General features: G+C 43.0%; 1 protein-coding gene across 3 annotated transcripts in view; it reads left to right on the top strand.

Annotated features, from left to right (window-relative positions):
* Window positions 1-25889, top strand: part of ngef (neuronal guanine nucleotide exchange factor) — a gene marked incomplete at its 5' end in the record, with an annotated part of 159513 nt that overhangs the window by 48519 nt on the left and 85105 nt on the right. The window lies entirely within an intron of this gene.

Genomic DNA, 25889 nt, shown 5'->3' with positions numbered 1-25889 from the left:
CGTTTTGCCTAATAAGTCCCACATACTTTGTCGCACATTCAAAAACCTTATATCCACGCGTTCAGTGAATCCTCCTGAATCTCTGGGTATAGGCCACGCCCATATCCGCCTACCGTTTTTTTTCGCTAGCTCGCAAAATGTCGCAAACCTACTTTTTCGAACTCCTCCCAGGCAATTTCACCAATTTGCACAAAACTTTGCACACAGCATCTGTGGACCCTCCTGACAAAAAGTTATTAAAAGAATTTTGATATACCAAAAAATACTCAAGTTATTAAATTACAAATTCCTGCAGATTTCGCTCAAAACAGGAAGTTTTGCATATCTCCACACTGGTGTGTCCGAATGACTTCAAACTGAGGATCCTACTTCCCCATGAGCCCCTAAGGCTCTGTGCCAAATTTTGGCCGACCACCACTAGGTGGCGCTCTTTAAATTGAAGTAATTTATATCTCCACATCCGATTGTCTGATTGACATGAAACTTGGTACACTTATTGCAAATGCCCTCCTGAGGATGGCTGACGAAGGTCTTACTGATATGACACTAGGTGGCGCTCTGGCGGCAGTTTCATTTTGTTTTTGGCACTGTGCCCACACCATAATACTTATGGATATGAAATTCATAGGGGTGCTATAGACTGGTGCCTGTAACTCACACACCAAAAATGACCAACAGGTGGCGCTATTTTCAACACAAAACCGTTTTTGCCTAATAACTCCCACATAATATGGACCACATTGTTAAACCATATATCTACCTGTTCCCTGCATTCATCTGAATTGTGTGAATTAGGCCACGCCCACTTTCGACGTACATTTCCATTTGCACATTCCGGAATGTCACAAACCTACTTTTTCAAACTCCTCCCAGGCAATTTCTCCAATTTGCACAAAACTTTGCACACAGCATCTGTGGACCCTCCTGACAAAAACTTATTAAAAGAATTTAGATATTCCAAAGAATGCTCAACTTATTAAATAACAACTTCCTGCAGATTTCGCTCCAAACAGGAAGTGTTGCATATCTCCACAATGCTGTGTCCGAATGACATCAAACTCAGGATACTACTTCCCCATGAGCCCCTAACGCTCTATACTAAATTTTATCTCATGACCACTAGGTGGCGCTCTTTAAATTGAAGTAATTTATATCTCCACATCCGTTTGTCGGATTAACATGAAACTTGGTACACTCATTGCCAATGAACTCCTGAGGATGGCTGACAAAGATCTTACCGATCCGACACTGGGTGGCGCTCTGGTGGCAGTTTCATTTTATATTTGGCACTGTGCCCACACCATAACACTTATGGATATGAAATTCATTGGGGTGTTAGAGACTGGCCCCTGTAACTCACACACCAAAAATGACGAGCAGCTGGCGCTAAATGGCTCCATAGCGCCCCCTGGAATATTTCAAAATTGAAACCCTGCCTCCTACATGCACGTACATGAACAAAATTCGGTAGGCTTATGTATCATCACCAGACGCACAAAAAACCCTCTTGGACACATACCCTCAGTCCAACAGGAAGTCCGCCATTTTCCTTCAAATTCAATCCTTCGCCATCAAGCAGGAAGTCCTGATTACTTCAACATACAATTTCCCATCGGCATCAAATTGCTCACACATGTAGAGGGGCTCGCCCTGAACACGTCTCTGCATCAATGCTGTGTCATATCTATAGCGCCACCCTCTGGACACAGGAAGTCACTGAAGATGTCACTGTTGTGTTTTGTGTGACACGGATCACATTTACATTAGGTAGGACATTTCCACAGGCAATAGGCAAGCACACAACTGGGCGCACAGGCCTCCGACGGCGCCACAGCCAAACGTGCGTGGACTGCGAGGGCCCGTTCATCGCTGCTTGCAGCTTTAATTCTTATTTTAGTTTTTTTTCTTCCCAAATGATCGCATTTTTCACTGCCTGAACATACCCCAAAACTCGCCAAACTTGGAATATACGTCACACCTGGCGAAAAATTTTATAATCTGTCGTCGTTGTGAATTTTCACCACTAGGTGGCGCTGTTATCAAGGAAAGTGCGTTTTGGCTAATAACTCCCACATACTTTGTCGCACATTCTAAATCCTTATATCCACGCGTTCAGTGAATCCTCCTGAATCTCTGGGTATAGGCCACGCCCATATCCGCCTACCGTTTTTTTTCGCTAGCTCGCAAAATGTCGCAAACCTACTTTTTCGAACTCCTCCCAGGCAGTTCGACCTTTTTGCACGAAACTTTGCACACAGCATCTGTGGACCCTCCTGACAAAAAGTTATTAAAAGAATTTTGATATTCCAAAGAATACTCAAGTTATTAAATAACAATTTCCTGCAGATTTCGGTCAAAACAGGAAGTGTTGCATATCTCCACATTGGTGTGTCCGAATGACATGAAACTCAGGATAATACTTCCCCATGAGCCCCTAAGGCTCTGTGCCAAATTTTGGCCGACCACCACTAGGTGGCGCTCTTTAAATTGAAGTAATTTATATCTCCACATCCGTTTGTCTGATTGACATGAAACTTGGTACACTTATTGCAAATGCCCTCCTGAGGATGGCTGACGAAGGTCTTACCGCTCCGACACTAGGTGGCGCTCTGGCGGCAGTTTCATTTTGTTTTTGGCACTGTGCCCACACCATAATACTTATGGATATGAAATTCATTGGGGTGGTACACACTGGCCCCTGTAACTCACACACCAAAAATTGCCACTAGGTGGCGCTGTTATCAAGACAAAACCGTTTTTCCCTTGACTGCCTTCACTTTTCATTACTCAACGGAAGTTGTTGCATGAACAAGCCCCGACGGCAGCATGCCCCGACACGCGTGGACTGCGAGGGCCCGTACATCACTGCTCGCAGTTTTAATTAGGGCCCGAGCACGAATCTCGTGCGAGGACCTATTGGATTCGCTCGAATTATTATTAGGGCCCGAGCAGGGAACCTGCGAGGTCCCTATTGTTTCTGTAGTGATTATTATTTTATTTAGTTATTTTTCTTTGTCCCAAATGATCGCATTTTTCACTGCCTGAACATACCCCAAAACTCGCCAAACTTGGAATATACGTCACACCTGGCGAAAATTTTTATAATCTGTTGTCGTTGTGAATTTTCACCACTAGGTGGCGCTCTTATCAAGGAAAGTGCGTTTTGCCTAATAACTCCCACATACTTTGTCGCACATTCAAAAACCTTATATCCACGCGTTCAGTGAATCCTCCTGAATCTCTGGGTATAGGCCACGCCCATATCCGCCTACCGTTTTTTTTCGCTAGCTCGCGAAATGTCGCAAACCTACTTTTTCGAACTCCTCCCAGGCAGTTCGACCGATTTGCACGAAACTTTGCACACAGCATCTGTGGACTCTCCTGACAAAAAGTTATTAAAAGAATTTTGATATTCCAAACAATACTCAAGTTATTAAATAACAATTTCCTGCAGATTTCGGTCAAAACAGGAAGTGTTGCATATCTCCACATTGGTGAGTCCGAATGACATGAAGCTCAGGATAATACTTCCCCATGAGCCCCTAAGGCTCTGTGCTAAATTTGGGATGATCACCACCAGGTGGCGCTGTTTAAATTGAACTATTTTATATCTCAACATCGGTTGGTCGGATTAACACAAAACTTGGTACACTCATTCCCAATGCCCTCCTGAGGATAGCTGACAAATGTGTTCCAGATCCGACACAAGGTGGCGCTGTGGTGGCAGTTTCATTTTATTTTTGCCACTGTGCCCACACCATAACACTTATGGATATGAAACTCATTGAGGTGGTATAGACTGGCCCCTGTAACTCACACACCAAAAATGACCAGCAGGTGGCACTGTTATCAAGCCAAAGTCGTTTTTGGTTAATAACTCCCACATAATATGTCGCACAGTTTAAAACCTTATATCTACGTGTTACCTGAATCCAGATGAATTGATTGATGTAGGCCACCCCCGCTTTCGCCCACAATTTCCATTCGCAAAATCGCGAAAACTGATAAACGTACTTTTTCAAACTCCTCCCAGGCAATTTCACCGATTTGCACCAAGCTTTGCACACAGCATCTGTGGATGCTCACCACAAAAGTTATTTAAAGAATTTTGATAGTCCACTAAACACCCAAAATATAGAATTACAATTTCCTGCACCTTGTGGTCAAACAGACAATCTTGCGTATCTTGACCAAATACTCTCCCATTAACACAGGACCTTAACCTATTGTGTTCCATGGCCCACTGATGGTTTGTGCAAAATTTGGTGCAAATCGGCCAATACATGGCACTTTTATTGCTAAATGATGAAAGAACAGCTTGACTGCCTTCACTTTTCATTCCTCAATGGAAGTTGTTGCATGAAGAAGCCCCGACAGCTGCATGCCTCGACAGCAGCATGCCCCGACGGTAGCATACCCTGCGAGGGCCCGATCATCACTGCTTGCAGTTTTAATTAGGGCCCGAGCAGGGAACCTGCAAGGACCCTATTGTTTTTGTAGTGATTATTATTATTATTTTTAGTTTTTTTCCTTCAGCCGAAATGATCGCATTTTTCACTGCCTGAACATACCCCAAAACTCGCCAAACTTGGAATATATGTCACACCTGGCGAAAAATTTTATAATCTGTTGTCATTGTGAATTTTCGCCACTAGGTGGCGCTATTATCAAGGAAAGTGCGTTTTGCCTAATAACTCCCACATACTTTGTCGCACATTCAAAAACCTTATATCCACGCGTTCAGTGAATCCTCCTGAATCTCTGGGTATAGGCCACGCCCATATCCGCCTACCGTTTTTTTTCGCTAGCTCGCAAAATGTCGCAAACCTACTTTTTCGAACTCCTCCCAGGCAATTTCACCAATTTGCACAAAACTTTGCACACAGCATCAGTGGACCCTCCTGACAAAAAGTTATTAAAAGAATTTTGATACACCAAAAAATACTCAAGTTATTAAATTACAAATTCCTGCAGATTTCGCTCAAAACAGGAAGTTTTGCATATCTCCACACTGGTGTGTCCGAATGACTTCAAACTCAGGATCCTACTTCCCCATGAGCCCCTATGGCTCTGTGCCAAATTTTGGCCGACCACCACTAGGTGGCGCTCTTTAAATTGAAGTAATTTATATCTCCACATCCGATTGTCTGATTGACATGAAACTTGGTACACTTATTGCAAATGCCCTCCTGAGGATGGCTGACGAAGGTCTTACCGCTCCGACACTAGGTGGCGCTCTGGCGGCAGTTTCATTTTGTTTTTGGCACTGTGCCCACACCATAATACTTATGGATATGAAATTCATTGGGGTGGTACACACTGGCCCCTGTAACTCACACACCAAAAATTGCCACTAGGTGGCGCTGTTATCAAGACAAAACCGTTTTTCCCTTGACTGCCTTCACTTTTCATTACTCAACGGAAGTTGTTGCATGAACAAGCCCTGACGGCAGCATGCCCCGACACGCGTGGACTGCGAGGGCCCGTACATCACTGCTCGCAGTTTTAATTATTAGGGCCCGAGCAGGAAACCTGCGAGGTCCCTATTGTAATTGTAATGTTTATTATTATTTTTATTTATCCCAAATGATCGCATTTTTCACTGCCTTAACATACCCCAAAACTCGCCAAACTTGGAATATACGTCACACCTGGCGAAAAATTTTATAATCTGTCGTCGTTGTGAATTTTCACCACTAGGTGGCGCTGTTATCAAGGAAAGTGCGTTTTGCCTAATAACTCCCACATACTTTGTCGCACATTCTAAATCCTTATATCCACGCGTTCAGTGAATCCTCCTGAATCTCTGGGTATAGGCCACGCCCATATCCGCCTACCGTTTTTTTTCGCTAGCTCGCAAAATGTCGCAAACCTACTTTTTCGAACTCCTCCCAGGCAATTTCACCGATTTGCACGAAACTTTGCACACAGCATCTGTGGACCCTCCTGACAAAAAGTTATTAAAAGAATTTTGATATACCAAAAAATACTCAACTTATTAAATTACAAATTCCTGCAGATTTCGCTCATAACAGGAAGTTTTGCATATCTCCACATTGGTGTGTCCGAATGACTTCAAACTCAGGATCCTACTTCCCTATGAGGCCCTAAGGCTCTGTTCAAAATTTTGCCCGATGACCACTAGGTGGCGCTCTTTAAATTGGAGTAATTTATATCTCCACATTGGTTTGTCGGATTAACATGAAACTTGGTACACTCATTGCCAATGCCCTCCTGAGGATAGCTGACGAAGGTCTTACCGATCCAACACTAGGTGGCGCTCTGGTGGCAGTTTCATTTTTTATTTGCCACTGTGCCCACACCATAACACTTATGGATATGAAACTCATAGGGGTGCTATAAACTGGCCCCTGTAACTCACACACCAAAAATGACCAGCAGGTGGCGCTATTATCAACACAAAACCGTTTTTGCCTAATAACTCCCACATAACATGGTGTGAATTCTTAAACCTTATATCTATGTGTTCCCTGCATTCAGCTGAATTGTGTGATGTAGGCCACGCCCACTTTCGCGTCACACTTCCATTTGAAAATTCCGGAATGTCACAAACCTTCTTCTCCGAACTCCACCTATGCAATTAATCCCATTTCCACCAAACTTTGCACACATCATCTGCGGACCCTCCTGACAAAAAGTTATTAAAAGAATTGTGATAGTCCAAACAACGGCCATAATATGAAACAACAATTTCCTGCAAATTCTGTTCAAACAGACAGTCTTCCATATCTTCACCAAATGCAGTCCCATTAACACACGGACAGTTAAGACATACATACACAATAATCGGGCAATGCGGCCGGGTAACTGGCAGGCCCCGACCGCAGCACACCCCGACACGCGTGGACTGCGAGGGCCCGTTCATCACTGCTTGCAGTTTTAATTATTATTATTATTGTTCCATCCCCAAAATCGCATTTTTCACTGCCTGAACATACCCCAAAACTCGCCAAACTTGGAATATATGTCACACCTGGCGAAAATTTTTATAATCTATTGTTGTTGTGAATTTTCACCACTAGGTGGCGCTATACTCAAGGAAAGTGCGTTTTGGCTAATAACTCCCGCATAATTTATCACACATTCAAAAACCTTATATCCCCGCCTTCAGTGAATTGTGCTGAATCTCCTGATATAGGCCACGCCCACTTCCGCCTAACGTTTTTTTTCGCTAGCTCGCCAAATGTCGCAAACCTACTTTTTCGAACTCCTCCCAGGCATTTTCACAGATGTGCACCAAACTTTGCACACAGCATCTGTGGACCCTCCTGACAAAAAGTTATTAAAAGAATTTTGATATACCAAAGAATACTCGAGTTATTAAATTATAACTTCCTGCAGATTTCGCTCCAGACAGGAAGTGTTGCATATCTCCACGTCGATGTGTCCGAATGACTTCAAACTCAGGATCCTACTTCCACATGAGGCCCTAAGGCTCTGTTAAAAATGTGGGATGATGACCACCAGGTGGCACTGTTTAAATTCAACTATTTTATATCTCAACATCGGTTGGTCGGATTAACACAAAACTTGGTACACTCGTTGCCAATGCCCTCTTGAGGATACCTGACGAATGTGTTGCCGATCTGACACTAGGTGGCGCTCTGGTGGCAGCTTCATCTTAGATTTGGCACTGTGCCAACACCATAACACTTATGGATATGAAACTCATTGGGGTGGTATAGACTGGCCCCTGTAACTCACACACCAAAAATGACCAGCAGGTGGCGCTGTTATCAAGACAAAACCGTTTTTGGCTAATAACTCCCACATAATATGTCACACAGTTTAAAACCCTATGTCTACATGTTCCCTGAATCCAGATGAATTGATTGATGTAGGCCACGCCCACTTTCGCGCCAGAATTCCATTCGCAAATTCGCTAAATACCGCTAACCTATTTTTTCGAACTCCTCCTAGGCAATTTATCCCATTTCCACAAAACTTTGCACACAGCATCTATGGACCCTCCTGACAAAAAGTTATTAAAAGAATTGTGATAGTCCAAAGAACGCCCAAAATATAAAACAACAATTTCCTGCACATTGTGGCCAAACACACAGTCTTGCCTATGAAATACAGTCCAATTAACACTAAACTTTTTGTAATTGTGTTGGATGGCCTGATGGGGGTTTGTACAAAATTTGGTGCAAATCAACCAATAGGTGGCGCTTTTTGCTAAATGATGAAAGAACAGCTAGTTTGAAGGATTTTTAGCTCCTCTTCTGGGTTTATAATGGGTGTGTATTGCGTGAGCTAGAGTGGGTGACATCATCGCTAGAGTGGAGAGCAGCTGCAAAAACTTTAGAAAAAACTCTCTTCCGCTTGATTTGGGTCCCACAGCTTTTACTTCACATAGACAATATATACATAGAAATGTAGGAAATCTTGTTGGCTTTCATATGATCATCTTATTTCAGATGTGCGACTTAAACTTTTGGCTGTGGAAGCCTTAGAGTGACAAGAACTCCAGCAACTCCGCCATAAGCCGCAGTGTTAACTTTGAGCCTAAATCTCTGGAGTGGAGCAGACGGTACCGGTTTTGTCTCTTGCTCTTGTGCCCTCGTTTTTCACTCTACAGAAATAAAAAATACATCACATGGTTCAGCAATGTCTCCTGTTACTCACTGTATACATATTTTGGCCATAACCATTACACTTTTTTCTAAACCTGCAGGTGTTTGGGAGGTCTTTTCCCATTCATTCTTATGGGGACATTTTCAGCTTTGGTTCTGCTACTGCTCCAGCATATGTGCAGCTACAGAAACTGTTTGGCTGTCAAACTGTTCAGCTCATTAAGCTCTTTCAGCCTATTACTTTCAGCTTTTCAACCTTTTCAGCTTTTTCAAAAATTCAGCTTCATGTTCAGCTAGAGAATCTGTTCAACTATCAAAACATTCAGCTTTATGTTCAGCTAGAGAAACTGTTCAACTATCAAAACATTCAGCTTTATGTTCAGCTATAGAAACCATTCAACTATCAAAACATTCAGCTTCATGTTCAGCTAGAGAAACCGTTCAATTATCAAAATGTTCAGCTTTTTAAGCTCTTTCAACCTATTACTTTTAAGCCTTTCTTCCTTTTCAGCTTTTGAAAAAATCTGCTTTTTCTGCAAATTCTTGACCATTCATTCTCATAGTTTTAGGCATTTTTTTATGCATTAGGCAAGCGTTTTCCAGCGCATCCAGCAGATTTTGCAAAATCACTTCAGCCGTCAGCATTCACACTGTATTTTCGCAAGAAATACAATTTTTCTAGTTTTAATTGTGTTCCATGGCCCGATGACCGTTTGTGAAAAATTTGGTGCAAAGCGGCCAATAGGGGGCGCTTTTATTGCTAAATTACGAAACAACAGCTTGACTGCCTCCACTTTTGACTCCTCAACGGAAGTTGTTGCATGAGCAAGCCCCGACAGCAGCATGCCCCGACAGCAGCATGCCCCGACGGCAGCATGTAGCGACAGCAGCACGCCCGGACACACGTGGACTGCGAGGGCCCGTTCATCGCTGCTTGCAGCTTTAATTAGGGCCCGAGCACGAATCTCGTGCGAGGACCTATTGGATTCGCTAGGATTATTATTATTATTGTTCCATCCCCAAAATCGCATTTTTCACTGCCTGAACATACCCCAAAACTCACCAAACTTGGAATATACGTCACACCTGGCGAAAAATTTTATAATCTGTTGTCGTTGTCAATTTTCGCCACTAGGTGGCGCTATTATCAAGGAAAGTGCGTTTTGCCTAATAACTCCCACATACTTTGTCGCACATTCAAAAACCTCATATCCACGCGTTCAGTGAATCCTCCTGAATCTCTGGGTATAGGCCACGCCCATATCCGCCTACCGTTTTTTTTCGCTAGCTCGCGAAACGTCGCAAACCTACTTTTTCGAACTCCTCCCAGGCACTTTGACCGATTTGCACCAAACTTTGCACACAGCATCTGTGGACCCTCCTGACAAAAAGTTATTAAAAGAATTTTCATATTCCAAAGAATACTCGAGTTATTAAATTATAACTTCCTGCAGATTTCGCTCCAGACAGGAAGTGTTGCATATCTCCACGTCGGTGTGTCCGAATGACTTCAAACTCAGGATCCTACTTCCAGATGAGGCCCTAAGGCTCTGTTCAAAATTTGGGATGATGACCACCAGGTGGCGCTGTATAAATTCAACTATTTTATATCTCAACACCGGTTGGTCGGATTAACACAAGACTTGGTACACTCATTGCCAGTGCCCTCCAGAGGATACCTGACGAATGTGTTACCGATCCGACACTAGGTGGCGCTCTGGTGGCAGTTTCATCTTAGATTTGGCACTGTGCCAACACCATAACACTTATGGATATGAAACTCATTGGGGTGGTATAGACTGGCCCCTGTAACTCACACACCAAAAATGACCAGCAGGTGGCGCTGTTATCAAGACAAAACCCTTTTTGGCTAATAACTCCCACATAACATGGTGCATATTGTTAAATCGTATGTCCATGTGTTCCCTGCATTCAGCTGAATTGTGTGATGTAGGCCACGCCCACTTTCGCGCCAGAATTCCATTCCCAAATTCGCTAAATACCGCTAATCCATTTTTTCGAACTCCTCCTAGGCAATTTATCCCATTTACACAAAACTTTGCACACAGCATCTATGGACCCTCCTGACAAAAAGTTATTAAAAGAATTGTGATAGTCCAAAGAACGCCCAAAATATAAAACAACAATTTCCTGCACATTGTGGCCAAACACGTCTTGCCTATCTTGATGAAATACAGTCCAATTAACACTAAACTTTTTGTAATTGTGTTGGATGGCCTGATGAGGGTTTGTACAAAATTTGGTGCAAATCAACCAATAGGTGGCGCTTTTATTGCTAAATGATGAAAGAACAGCTAGTTTGAAGGATTTTTAGCTCCTCTTCTGGGTTTATAATGGGTGTGTATTGCGTGAGCTAGAGTGGGTGACATCATCGCTAGAGTGCAGAGCAGCTGCAAAAACTTTAGAAAAAACTCTCTTCCGCTTGATTTGGGTCCCACAGCTTTTACTTCACATAGACAATATATACATAGAAATGTAGGAAATCTTGTTGGCTTTCACATGATCATCTTATTTCAGATGTGCGACTTAAACTTTTGGCTGTGGAAGCCCTAGAGTGACAAGAACTCCAGCAACTCCGCCATAAGCCGCAGTGTTAACTTTGAGCCTAAATCTCTGGAGCGGAGCAGACGGTACCGGTTTTGTCTCTCGCTGTTGTGCCCTCATTTTTCACTCTACAGAAATAAAAAATACATCACATGGTTCAGCAATGTCTCCTGTTACTCAATGTATGCATATTTTGGCCATAACCATTACACTTTTTTCTAAACCTGCAGGTGTTTGGGAGGTCTTTTCCCATTCATTCTTATTGGGACATTTTCAACTTTGGTTCTGCTACTGCTCCAGCATCTGTGCAGCTACAGAAACTGTTTGGCTGTCAAACTGTTCAGCTTTTTAAGCTCTTTCAGCCTATTACTTTCAGCTTTTCAACCTTTTCAGCTTTTTCAAAAATTCTGCTTTATGTTCAGCTATAGAAACCATTCAGCTATCAAAACATTCAGCTTCATGTTCAGCTAGAGAAACCGTTCAACTATCAAAATGTTCAGCTTTTTAAGCTCTTTCAACCTATTACTTTTCAGCCTTTCTTCCTTTTCAGCTTTTGAAAAAATCTGCTTTTTCTGCAAATTCTTCACCCAAAATATGTCTCTGCATCAATACTACGTCGTATCTATAGTGCCACCCACTGGACACAGGAAGTCACTGAAGGTGTCACTGTTGTGTTTTGTGTGACACGAATCCCATTTAGGTAGGACATTTCCACAGGCAAGGGGCAAGCACACATCTGGGCGTGCGGCTTCTGACGGCGCCACAGCCCAACGTACGTGGGGGGGCGAGGGCCCGTTCATCACTGCTTGCAGTTTTAATTATTTTTATTTTTATTTTTCCCAAATGATCGCATTTTTCACTGCCTGAACATACCCCAAAACTCGCCAAACTTGGAATATACGTCACACCTGGCGAAAAATTTTATAATCTGTTGTCGTTGTGAATTTTCACCACTAGGTGGCGCTTTTATCAAGGAAAGTGCGTTTTGCCTAATAACTCCCACATACTTTGTCGCACATTCAAAAACCTTATATCCACGCGTTCAGTGAATCCTCCTGAATCTCTGGGTATAGGCCACGCCCATATCCGCCTACCGGTTTTTTTCGCTAGCTCGCAAAATGTCGCAAACCTACTTTTTCGAACTCCTCCCAGGCAATTTCACCAATTTGCACAAAACTTTGCACACAGCATCTGTGGACCCTCCTGACTAAAAGTTATTAAAAGAATTTTGATATACCAAAAAATACTCAAGTTATTAAATTACAAATTCCTGCACATTTCGCTCCAAACAGGAAGTTTTGCATATCTCCACATTGGTGTGTCCGAATGACTTCAAACTCAGGATCCTACTTCCCTATGAGGCCCTAAGGCTCTGTTCAAAATTTTGGCCGATGACCACTAGGTGGCGCTCTTTAAATTGAAGTAATTTATATCTCCACATTGGTTTGTCGGATTAACATGAAACTTGGTACACTCATTGCCAATGCCCTCCTGAGGATAGCTGAAAAAGGGGTAACAGATCTGCCACTAGGTGGCGCTCTGGTGGCAGTTTCATCTTAGATTTGGCACTGTGCCCACACCATAACACTTATGGATATGAAATTCATTGGGGTGTTAGAGACTGGCCCCTGTAACTCACACACCAAAAATGACGAGCAGGTGGCGCTAAATGGCTCCATAGCGCCCCCTGGAATATTTCAAAATTGAAGCCCTGCCCCCTACATGCACGTACATGAACAAAATTCGGTAGGCTTATGTGTCATCACCAGCCGCACAAAAAACCCTCTTGGACACATACCCTCAGTCCAACAGGAACTCCGCCATTTTCCTTCAAATTCAATCCTTTGCCATCAAGCAGGAAGTCCTGATAACTTCAACATACAATTTCCCATCGGCATCAAATTCCTCACACATGTAGAGGGGCTCGCCCTGAACACGTCTCTGCATCAATACTGTGTCATATCTATAGCACCACCCTCTGGACACAGGAAGTCACTGAAGATGTCACTGTTGTGTTTTGTGTGACACGGATCCCATTTACATTAGGTAGGACATTTCCACAGCCAACGGGCAAGCACACAACTGGGCGCACAGGCCTCCGACGGCGCCACAGCCCAACGTACGTGGACTGCGAGGGCCCGTTCATCGCTGCTTGCAGCTTTAATTATTTTTATTTTTCCCAAATGATCGCATTTTTCACTGCCTGAACATACCCCAAAACTCGCCAAACTTGGAATATATGTCACACCTGGCGAAAAATTTTATAATCTGTTGTCAGTGTTCATTTTCGCCACTAGTTGGCGCTCTTATCAAGGAAAGTGCGTTTTGCCTAATAACTCCCACATACTTTGTCGCACATTCAAAAACCTTATATCCACGCGTTCAGTGAATCCTCCTGAATCTCTGGGTATAGGCCACGCCCATATCCGCCTACCGTTTTTTTTCGCTAGCTCGCAAAATGTCGCAAACCTACTTTTTCGAACTCCTCCCAGGCAATTTCACCAATTTGCACAAAACTTTGCACACAGCATCTGTGGACCCTCCTGACAAAAAGTTATTAAAAGAATTTTGATATACCAAAAAATACTCAAGTTATTAAATTACAAATTCCTGCAGATTTCGCTCAAAAGAGGAAGTTTTGCATATCTCCACATTGGTGTGTCCGAATGACTTCAAACTCAGGATCCTACTTCCCTATGAGGCCCTAAGGCTCTCTTCAAATTTTGGGATGATGACCACCAGGTGGCGCTGTTTAAATTGAACTATTTTATATCTCAACATCGGTTGGTCAGATTGTCACAAAACTTGGTACACTTATTCCCAATGCCCTCCTGAGGATAGCTGACAAATGTGTTCCAGATCCGACACTAGGTGGTGCTCTGGTGGCCGTCTAATTTTATATTTGGCACTGTGCCCACACCATAACACTTATGGATATGAAATTGATAGGGGTGGTATAGACTGGCCCCTGTAACTCACACACCAAATTTGACCAGCAGGTGGCGCTATTATCAACATAAAAGCATTTTTGCCTAATAACTCCCACATAATATGGCGCACATTGTTAAACCTTATATCTACGTGTTCCCTGCATTCATCTGAATTGTGTGATGTAGGCCAACCCCACTTTTGCGACAGAATTCCATTTGCAGATTCCGGAATGTCTCAAACCTACTTTTTCGAACTCCTCCCAGGCAATTTCTCCAATTTGCACAAAACTTTGCACACAGCATCTGTGGACCCTCCTGACAAAAAGTTATTAAAACATTTATGATAGTCCAAAGAACGGCCAAAATATGAAACAACAACTTCCTGCACATTGTGGTAACACAGACAATCTTCCATATCTTGATGAAATACACTCCCATTAACACTAAAGTTTTTTTAATTGTGTTCCATGGCCCGATGACCATTTGTCAAAAATTTGGTGCAAAGCGGCCAATAGGGGGCGCTTTTATTGCTAAATTACCAAACAACAGCTTGACTGCCTCCACTTTTGACTCCTCAACGGAAGTTGTTGCATGAGCAAGCCCCAACAGCAGCATGCCCCGACAGCAGCATGTAGCGACAGCAGCATGCCGCGACGGCAGCATGCCCCGACAAGCGTGGACTGCGAGGGCCCGTTCATCGCTGCTTGCAGCTTTAATTATTATTATTTTTTTCCTGTCCACGAGATCGCATATTTGGCGGCCTGAACATACCCCAAAACTCACCAAACTTGGAATATAGATCAGACCTGGCGAAAATTTTTTTAATCTGTTGTCGTTGTGAATTTTCACCACTAGGTGGCGCTATAATCAAGCAAAGTGCGTTTTGGCTCATAACTCCCACATACTTTGTCGCACATTCAAAAACCTTATATCCACGCGTTCACTGAATTGTGCTGAATCTCGTGATATAGGCCACGCCCATTTCCGGTTACCTAATTTTTTCGCGAATTAGCAAAATGTCGCAAACCTACTTTTGCTAACTCCTCCCAGACAATTTCACCGATTAGCATCAAACTTTGCACACAGCATCTGTGGACCCTCCTGACAAAAACTAATAAAAAGAATTTTGATATTCCAAAGAATACTCAAGTTATTAAATCACAACTTCCTGCACATTTCTTCCAAACAGGAAGTGTGGCATATCTCCACATTGGTTTGTCTGAATGACATGAAACTCAGGATACTACTTCCACATGAGCCCATAAGGCTCTGTGCAAAATTTTGGCTGATGACCACTAGGTGGCGCTCTTTAAATTAAAGTAATTTATATCTCAACATCCGTTGGTCGGATTATCATAAAACTTGGTACACTCATTGCCACTGCCCTCCTGACGATAGCTGAAAAAGGGGTTACCAATCTGCCACTAGGTGGCGCTCTGGTGGCAGTTTAATTTTATATTTGGTACTGTGCCCACACCATAACACTTATGGATATGAAATTGATAGAGGTGGTATAGACTGGCCCCTGTAACCCACACATCAAAAATGACCAGCAGGGGGCGCTAAATGGCTCCACAACGCCCCCTGGAATATTTCAAACTTTAAGCCCCGCCTCCTACATGCACGTACATGAATAGAATTTGGTACGCTTATGTATCATGAGGAGACGCACAAAAAACCCTCTTGGACCCGTAACCTCAGTCCAACGGGAAGTCTGCCATATTGGTTCAAAGTTGAGATTTCGCCGCCATTGTCACCCATTTCTATGCCTCGTACATTATTTAACTTGGCCTACAGATTTAACGCCACAGGCTTCACATTCACTATATATCATCTTCAGACCTTGATAATGAAAAGTTGTTAAAAGCTTTCACCTACGTTATTCCTAGTGGGCGTGGCAGTGCGTTCAATTGCGATGACCCCCTTATGGCTGTTTCCATTTTGTAGGTACCCATTTCTATGCCTCGTACATTGTTTAACTTGGCCTACAGATTTAACGCCACAGACTTCACACTCACTATATATCATCTTCAGACCTTGATAATGAAAAGTTGTAAAAAGCTTTGACCTACGTTATTTCTAGTGGGCGTGGCAGTGTGTTCAACTACAGAATGGGAACAGCCATAAGGGGGGTCCCCTTATGGCTGTTCCCATTCTGTAGGAACCCATTTCTAAGCCTCGTACATTGTTTAACTTGGCCTACAGATTTAACACCACAGACTTCCCAGTCACCAAGTATCATCCTCATGCCTTGATGATGAAAAGTTGTGAAAAACTTTTACCTACGTTATTCCTGGTGGGTGTCACAGTGTGGTCAATTTCGATGACCCCCTTATGGCTTTTTCCATTCTGTACTGACCCAATGTCTGTGCCTCGTACTTTCACTAACTCATCCTACAGATTTAACACCACAGACTTCACATTCACTCAGTAGCATCCTCATACCTTCAACAGCCTGTGTTACACCTGATGGGCGTGGCGGTGTGGTCAATTGTGATCCTTCGCCATCACGCTGGAAGTGCTTATAACTTCAAAATACACTTGCCCATCTGCATCAAACTGCTCACACATGTAGAGGAGCTCACCCTGAATACGTATCCCATTTAGGTAGGACATTTCCAGGCAAAGGCAAAGGGTGAGTACACATCTGGGCGCACAGGCCTCCGACGGCGCCACAGCCCAACGTACGTGGGGGGGCGAGGGCCCGTTCGTCACTGCTTGCAGTTTTAATTAGGGCCCGAGCACGAATCTCTTGCGAGGACCTATTGTATCTGCTAGGATTATTTATTATTATTATTTTTTTTCCTTCCCCGACATCGCATATTTGGCGGCCTGAACATGCCCCAAAACTCACCAAACTTGGAATATTGATAACACCTGGCGAAAAATTTCATAATCTGTTGTCGTTGTGAATTTCCATCACTAGGTGGCACTGTAATTAAGGAAAGTGCCTTTTGCCTTATAACTCCCACATAGTTTGTCGCACATTCAAAAACCTTATATCCATGCGTTCAGTGAATTCTGCTGAATCTCGTGATATAGGCCACAGGCCATATCTGCAAACCTACTTTTTCGAACTCCTCCCAGGCAATTTCACCAATTTCCACGAAACTTTGCACACAGCATCTGTGTACCCTCCTGACAAAAAAGTTATTAAAATAATTTTGATATTCCAAAGAATACTCAACTTATTAAATAACAACTTCCTGCAGATATCGCTCCAAACAGGAAGTGTTGCATATCTCTACATTGGTTTGTCCCAATGACGTGAAACTCATGATACTACTTCCCCATGAGCCCCTGAGGCTCTTTGCAAAGTTTTGCCCAATGACCACTAGTTGGCGCTCTTTAAATTGGAGTCATTTATATCTCCACATCCGTTTTTCGGATTAACATGAAACTTGGTACACTCATTGCCAATACCCTCCTGACGATGGCTGACAAAGGTCTTACCGATCCGACCCTAGGTGGCGCTCTGGTGGCAGTTTCATTTTAGATTTGGCACTGTCCCCACACCATAACACTTATGGGTATGAAACTGATTAGGGTGGTATAGACTGGCCCCTGTAACTCACACACCAAAAATGACCAGCAGGTGGCGCTATTATCAACACAAAACCGTTTTTGCCTAATAACTCCCACATAACATGGTGCACATAGTTAAACCTTATATCTATGTGTTCCCTGCATTCAGCTGAATTGTGTGATGTAGGCCACGCCCACTTTTGCAGTACATTTCCATTTGCAAATTTGCTAAATGTCGCAAACCTACTTTTTCGAACTCCTTCCAGGCAATTTCTCCGATTTGCACCAAACTTTGCACACAGCATCTGTGGACCCTCCTGACAAAAACTTATTAAAAGAATTGTGATAGTCCAAAGAACAAGGTTATTAAAACAAATGTGGTAGTCCAAAGGACGCCCAAAATATAAAACAGCAATTTCCTGCAAATTGTGGTCAAACAGACAGTCTTGTATATCTTCATCAAATGCAGTCCCATTAACACTTAAGTTTTTTAATTGTGTTCCATGCCCCGATGACGGTTTGTGAAAAATGTTGTGCAAATCTGCCAATAGGGAGCGCTTTTATTGCTAAATGACGAAAGAACAGCTTTCCTGCCTTCACTTTTGATTCCTCAGCGGAAGTTGTTGCATGAACAAGCCCCGACAGCCACATGCCCCGACAGCAACGTGAAGCGACAGCGGCATGCACCGACGCGTGTGGACTGCGAGGGCCCGTTCATCGCTGCTTGCAGCTTTAATTATTATTATTATTATTATTATTATTATTATTATTATCATTGTTATTAACAGAGCGACAGTGGCACCGGACAAGACATACCACAAAGTACATGAGCCCTTTGTAGACAATTGGGACCAGTCTTGTTCTAATGTCTTCCAAAAGATCATTTAGTGCCTGCGCTAGTTAATGCCAGAACTGGCACATTGATGACCCATCCAAGCCCTATGTGCTGCACATAGATGCCAGTCTTCATGGTTTGGGCACTGAGCTAAACGTAGAGCACTCTGAGGGGTTGAGACCAGTTGCCTTTGCGAGCCAAAAGCTCAGTTCTTCTGAGAGGAACTACCAGGTGCACCAGTGTGAATCCCTGGCACTCAATATCAATACATTTCATGAACATCTGTATGGAGCACTGTTTCCAGTGAGGACAGATAACCATCTAATGTATATCCTCTCCTCAGCCAAGCTCAACACAACTGGTCACTGTTGGCTTGCTGCCCTCTCAACCTACAATTTTCACCCTCCAGTATCGACCAGGAAGCAGCAACATTGATGTGGATTCACTGTCACGGAGCCCACTTCCAACTAATGAGACTGACTGGCAAAACATGCCCCCTAAAAGTGTCAAAGCCCTCTGTAAGCAGGTCAGGTGTGGAAAGCCAGCTGGAGAGTTCCCCTTAGAGAGTTCCCCTGAAGCCATCCCTGAATGTTATGCCTTTCCCACACATCTAGACTTTGGTTGTCTGACCCAGATTAGCCAGAAAGACCCTGTCAAAGCTAAAAACAATGACTCAGTCATTACTCCAGTGAACAAAGCGGTTAAAGACAGCCACTCAGTCAAGGGAGAGGATACCAGAGTAACACTACTTCAGAGAGAAAGAGTAACACCTGGCACTGACATATTTCAGCTCATCTTACAAGCAGAGTATGTCCCCATGGTTCTCCAGTTCCTCTGTGATAAATCAGGACACCTGGGAGTGGAAAAGACATCTGAACTCATATGGAACCGAATTTACTGGCCTAAGATGGGTGCTGACATTGAATAGTATATGAAAAACTGTGGCAGCTGTATCACAGGTAAGTCCCAAAGAGCTGCACCTTTAAATCAGGTCACAGCAAAGAGCCCCTTGATCTTGTGTGTATTGACTTTCTGTCTGATTCCCAGGGATTTGCTAATATCCTTGTTGTAATTGATCATTTCACCAGATATGCCCAAGCTTTCCCAGCAAAAGACCAAAGAGCCTCAACTGTAGCCAAGATCTTCTATGAGTGCTACTTTGTGCACTAGGGGTGTGAATCTTTGGGTGTCTCACGATTCGATTCGATTCCGATTCTTAGGGTCACAATTCGATTCAGAATCGATTCTCGATTCAAACGATTCTCAATTCAAAAATTGATACAGTGCATAGTGTGTTAAGGCAAATTATGGCATCAAAACAATACAGTTTGTATAAGATAATGTGATTTTTAAACAAACTGATTCCAATGATGTAATCACACAAAGGCAAACATTAAAAAAAGGTAACATTTATTCATGCTAAACAAATGAAAACTTACTGTACAAGAAATAACTTGCATAAATAAAATTGCCTAAGTAAAAGCTTAGGCCAGCTGCCTTTTTCTCCCAGAAGTTACAAAAATAAACTGTACACAAATCACACAAATTGGTGTTTTGTGTGATTTTTCAAAATAGAAAAAAAAATGTAAAAAAAAATAAATGAAAAAAAAATAAATAAAAAAATCGATTTTTGAAGTTTATGAATCGATTCAGAATCGTGGATGATTAGAATCGCGATTTTTATGTGAATCGATTTTTTCCCCCGCCCCTATTGTGCACTATGGACTCCCTGCATGGATCCATTCGGATCAGGGGGGAAAGGAAACTGCTGACAAGAGTCACAAGAAAAACAAAAGAGACAAGCTTGTGAGAGAACAAGTTTTGGAGGAAGGAGACAGAGTGCTGTTGAGAAATGTCGGCGTCACAAGTTGAGAGATAAAAGGAGGTCAGTGTTATACTTTCTTGTTGGAAAGATGCCATTCTGGTCTATCAAGTGAAACCTGAAGTGGGAACAGGAGCTGTGAAAACAGTGCACCGCAATCAATTGCGCCCTAGTCAGACTGCCATCAGATCATGATGAGCCAGAGCAGCCACAGGCCTGTGACTAGAGCACAGAGAAGGGCTGAAGCCTGTCACTGACAGAGTGAAGATGCTCATCCTGTTCAGAGTCTGACTATAAGGTAGTTGACCCCCCCCCCCAGAACCACTTAAGCCTGATTTATGCTTCTGCGTCACGGCAACGGCATAGCTACGTCGTCGACGCAGACCCCTACGCGGACCCTGCGCCGTAGCCTGACGTGCGCCTCCAAAAAATCCTGACTACGCGTCACGTCGACGCGTCGAGACGCGAACGGCAAGGACTGTGATTGGTCCGCTCAGAACGTCATTTCCGGCAGTTGCTTTTCCGGTCAACAGTATAACAACACCGCCATTTTTAAAGTTTTTGTGGTACGAGCGGCTTGGCGGTGAATTGCAGAACAACGCATTCCCTCGACGCAGAACTTCGAATGCTCAATGACGGCGTAGGGTCGACAACGTAGCTACGCCGTCGCCGCAATGCAGAAGCATAAACTAGGCTTTACAGTCAAATAGAAAGATCTTTTGCCACAACCAGATTTGTTGCAAGACAACAAAGTCAAGTCACAGATGGAGTTCAAGATGTGCCTAAATGTCTAAATGTAAATGTAATGTGCCAGAATCTGGCTAGAGTGGATCTAAGTGTTGAGACCGTTGATACTCAGGATTCAGATGTGGCTGAAGAGGATGAACTTTGAGTTGAGCACTCAAGGAGAGTGAAGAATTGTTTCATTTTCAGCTCGCCTATTCAGTCTCAACAAGTTCAGGTTATCTATATTTTTGGGTCTGATGGGCACATAAAAACTTTCTAGAAGGGGGAAGGTGTGGCCTGGTGGCAAATAAGGGGTTAAATTAATATAATGTCGAAAAATGAGGAAAATCAAAACACAAGAAGCCAAAGTGAAAATAAGTATCCTAAATAATATTTAATAAGGGGCAAAAGTGATTATATGAGCGATACTTAAGATATTTCAGTTATAAAACAAGTAATGCAACGTAAAATCAAAATCAGAACTTCCTTTATTAGTCCCACAAATGGGGAAATTTGTGCGTCACAGCAGCCAAATGACAGTTCAGTATAACATTAAACAATAATAATAGTAAAAAATAAACAATATACTAAAAAGGTAAGAAGAAGAGCTAGAGGAGAAATAGAAATAGACGGGTTTCTTGTGTACAAACAATACTAGGTGCGCGCGCAACCAGGGGGCAAAAGACTGCTTCGGAGTGAACTGATATCAATGTAGATGCCGTATTGTTTGTAAGTTCTCCCTGACACAATTGCAATAAAATGTCATTTCATTGAAAGATCGCTTTGTCTTTCATTGCATCACAAATCAGAAAAACACTTGCTGAAATGTCCGTGAATTTCACTCAACTTAGCAGGTTGTGACGGCTGTTTTGGATGTCTACAATATCAGGAGCAGGGTGGTAATGTTAGTGAACGCTAACAAAGTCAAAGTAAAAATGTTTACGACGGGGCTACTTTATAGCCTGCCAACATTTAGAAAGAAAAAAACCCCGCCAATATCGGTAAATATACTTTACACTACAGGTCTGACAGCTCGTTAGCTAGGTCTTGACAGAGATGGCTCAGACCAATTATATCAACAGCCTCAGCAGCTCAGACTGCACCGATTACCTGAACAAACTGGTCTTCAGTACTGGTGAGAAATTACCAGACCCATAAAATATTCTGAGTGAGGAATGGATTTCAGATATGTCCAAATGGCCAGCTATTATATGGCCCGACATATACAATTATCTAATTGAGAAGCCTAGTGTGTACACTAAGGACAGTTTGCGTGCATACAAATATTTAGAAGCGTATAATTATGTACTTTGTGGTCATGTGCAAAACTTAAAATTTTATGACACGAGTTCAGGGTTTTGCGCTTTGAGGGCAGGTGTCCTGCCTAGCTAGAGACAGGGAGTAAAGGCAAAACCTTATGATGCCTGGGTGTACGTGCACTGGACCCACAATCTTCTTCTTCTCTTGGCAAAAGGACGAGATCCCCTCGGGATATTAAACAGTTTCCATCCATCCTTTTGCCGATTCGTGCAGTTTACAGCACAACAGCTCCTTGTCATTTTCTTTCTCCGCTGACTCCACTGGTAAACAAATGAGACATGTTCCGCTTTCTGCCCCCTGGCTGCGCGCGCATATGTGCGATGCGTTGCACAGAAACCCGTCTATAGAATCGTATATACATAATATGTACAGATATAAACAGTGTAATTATAAACAGTTTTGTATTCACTTTTTATTGCACAGTGCACAGTGAGGTCTACTGGGAGCAGTGCTGGTTGTAGAGTCTGACAGCAGCAGAAAGGAAGGACCTGCCATACCTCTCCTTCACACACTTGGACCACCGATACCTCTCCTTCACACACTTGGGGTGCATCAGTCTATCGCTGAAGGAGCTGCCCAGTGCTGTGATAGTGTCCTGCAGGGGGTGGGACTCCTTCACCAGCAGCGATGACAACTTATCCATCATCCTGCTCTCTCCCACCACCTGCACTGGGTCAAGAGGGCATCCCAGGATGGAGCTGGCCTTCTTGATAAGTTTATCAAGTCTCTTCCTATCTGCTGCCAAGATGCTGCTACTCCAGCAGACAACTCCATAGAAAATGGCTGATGCCACCACAGAGTCATAGAAAGTCCTCAGGAGTGCCCCCTGCACTCCAAAGGACTTGAGCTTCTTCAGCAGATGGAGTCTGCTCTGACATTTCTTATAGGTTGCTGCAGTGTGATCCGTCCAGTCCAGTAAATTGTTCAGGTGAACTCCCAGGTACTTGTAAGATGTCACCATCTCGATGTCCATTCCCTGGATGTTCACCTGTGTGCAGGGTTGTCTGTGACATATAGTGGTGAAGAGGCTAATGAAAGTAACTAGTAAAGTGTTGCCAGAGTAGACACACAAGATTGCTGTGGTTTTGTTTAGGGAATTTGATTGGTCAGCAGAGATGGTCAGATCAGTCTACCTGTGATGATTGGGAGGTGGGTGGAGACAAAAAGGCAAGGAAGACAGCAGCAGAAAGAACATGTTGATTGGTAGCAGCATTAGCCTTGTGTAGGTCTATCTTATGTTTGAGTAATCAGAAGAAACTGTAGTCATTGAGCTACCGCACTTTTCCCGTGTGTGTGTGTTTGTGTGTTTCAATAACGTTAAGGTGAAGCTAAAGTGAACTTGAGGTCCAATGACAGAGCCGCCGACCGGGAATAACTGAGTGGGCTTTCTAATGATATTTTGCTGTGGTTGCTATGTGGTTATCTTCTGTGATGTCCAAGGATTTCCACAGTTGAACTGTGAGTGTGCCTGCTTGCTTGACTTCTGCTTTGTGATGAGAGGACTGTTTTGGCTGGACTGTGAGTTTTGCCCGCTGGGCTTCTGCTTCGTGATGAGGGGACCATTCCAACCAGACTGTGAGTGTTACCCGCTGGACTTCTGCTTTGTGAGTAGAGGACTGCTTTAGATAAACTCTGAGTTTGCTTGCCGGCACCTTTGCTTCCCAGGGAGAGGATTTTCGGAGCCCAAAAGGGTGGGCACACTGGATGACTGTGTAATGTGTGGCGGCTGAATTACAGAGCTGCTGTGGCTCACTCACGTGTTTGTGTTCACATAGGCTGACTGTCAACTGCGTTGCTGCTGCATGGCGGCTCTTGCCTGCCCTATCTGTTTACATCGAGTCGGCCTTTGAAAATTATCGATAAATATGATGACGTAATTTTCCTTTACCCTGCTGAAAGAGCGAGAAAGCCAGAGGGGGAACAAGAGGGAGCAAGGGAGAGAAAGTGAAAGTAAAAGAGAGAGTGCACAAAACTTCCCCTCACATTTTGTGTGTATTCTCTTCATGTCTGTGACATATTCTACAGATACTGACATTAAAACTGTAATAATATACTGGTATGATATCCATATGACTATCTACAGGTCGTTTTCAGGTCGATTTTTGCAGAGAACATGTTGTGGTAGAAATAAGTGAGACTCCCAATCTCTAGCTTCAGCAGCGACGCTTGACACTCCCGTGAGAAGCACGCCTCAGGCATCCAGTGTGAACAGTTTAACCTGTTAACATGGACACCAAAATGAAAAGCGGGGACAACGTCACACAGCGTGCCCAGCCTGAAACAGTATATGACTCTGTCTGCCTGTGGCTCTGCTGCATGAAATAGAGGATTCCTAATGGCTGTACCACACCCGGGCATCTAATAGGCTTGCAATGTTTTTTTTTCTTTCTGTCTTGGTGTGAGTGTGTCGGCTCAGTAGTTAATAGAGAGTTGGTGGCATAATCTTTAAAAAGTTAAACAATAATATTTAGGACACTAATAATTCTGATTAGAATAACTAGAAAATGCGTCTCATGCTGAAAATGCAGTGTGAATGTTGAAATTGCCTTACTGTGAGGGACCGAGTCAGTCGGCAATGAGGACAACGGGTAGTAACTTCAAACAAAAGGTTTTTTATTTACCCAAAATATAAAGCAAACAAAATTTCTCAAATGAAAATAATAAAGGACTGGGCCCGTAAAAGAGGTCAAATCAACAGAACTGTACCAACGTCAACTGAACAAACTAACAGCAGACAAACAGACTAAACAGACCTAAACTACTGAACACAAGAGGGGAATTTATATACTGGGTGATCAGCCCAGATTAACACAAGAGGGATTAACATAAACACTGAACACAAAAGACAGCTAATTTACAAACAAAGCAAAGCAGGAACTTAACTCATTAGAATAAACACAAGCATACCTAACCAAACCAAAATAAAAATGGCGGAGCTTGTGGGGCAGATCCCTTTTGCCTTATTTCCTGGATCCCAGCAGCAGCACCAGCAGCACCGGTAACTCAAAAAAGAACAAACAAAACAACTGTACTGAAACAAAGACAGTACAAAAGCTAACTAAATGTGTGCGCTTCAAAATAGAAACTAATTTATTGTCAAATAATAAAGTGTGTTGTATGAAACTGAAAATCTGTGTGTGGTTTATTTTGATACTGAATGTTAACTAATGTAAACTGACTTAATTAAATGTATAATATGTATAAATTAAATATGGCTAACTTAGATATAAAACAAAGTGTGGGTGCAGAGGGTTACCACCACTTTATGGTGTATTTTAAGACATAGACATAGAGATTCTGACAGTATTTTTTTCTGTGGTTAACTTGTGACCTTGCTCAAAGGACCTGACTAGGAACAATCGTGGCACAGCTGAAGCCATTTAATATTTACAACAGAGAAAGGTTCTACATGTACAACATACAAACATTCAGTCACTGCTACAGGTGTAATCAATCATACATTCAACCAGGTGCATGCAAGTGTGAAGTTTTTAACTACATTGGAAATTTCTCTTAAAGTGAGAGTATGAGGATTCGATCCCCTGACTATGACATCATGAGCCATGCGC

This window comes from Pagrus pagrus (assembly GCF_965226575.1).
Source record: "Pagrus pagrus genome assembly, chromosome: 4".
Classification (NCBI taxonomy): domain Eukaryota; kingdom Metazoa; phylum Chordata; class Actinopteri; order Spariformes; family Sparidae; genus Pagrus; species Pagrus pagrus.
The sequence above is the reverse complement of the archived record's forward strand: the minus strand, read 5'-3'. Positions and strand labels throughout refer to the sequence as shown.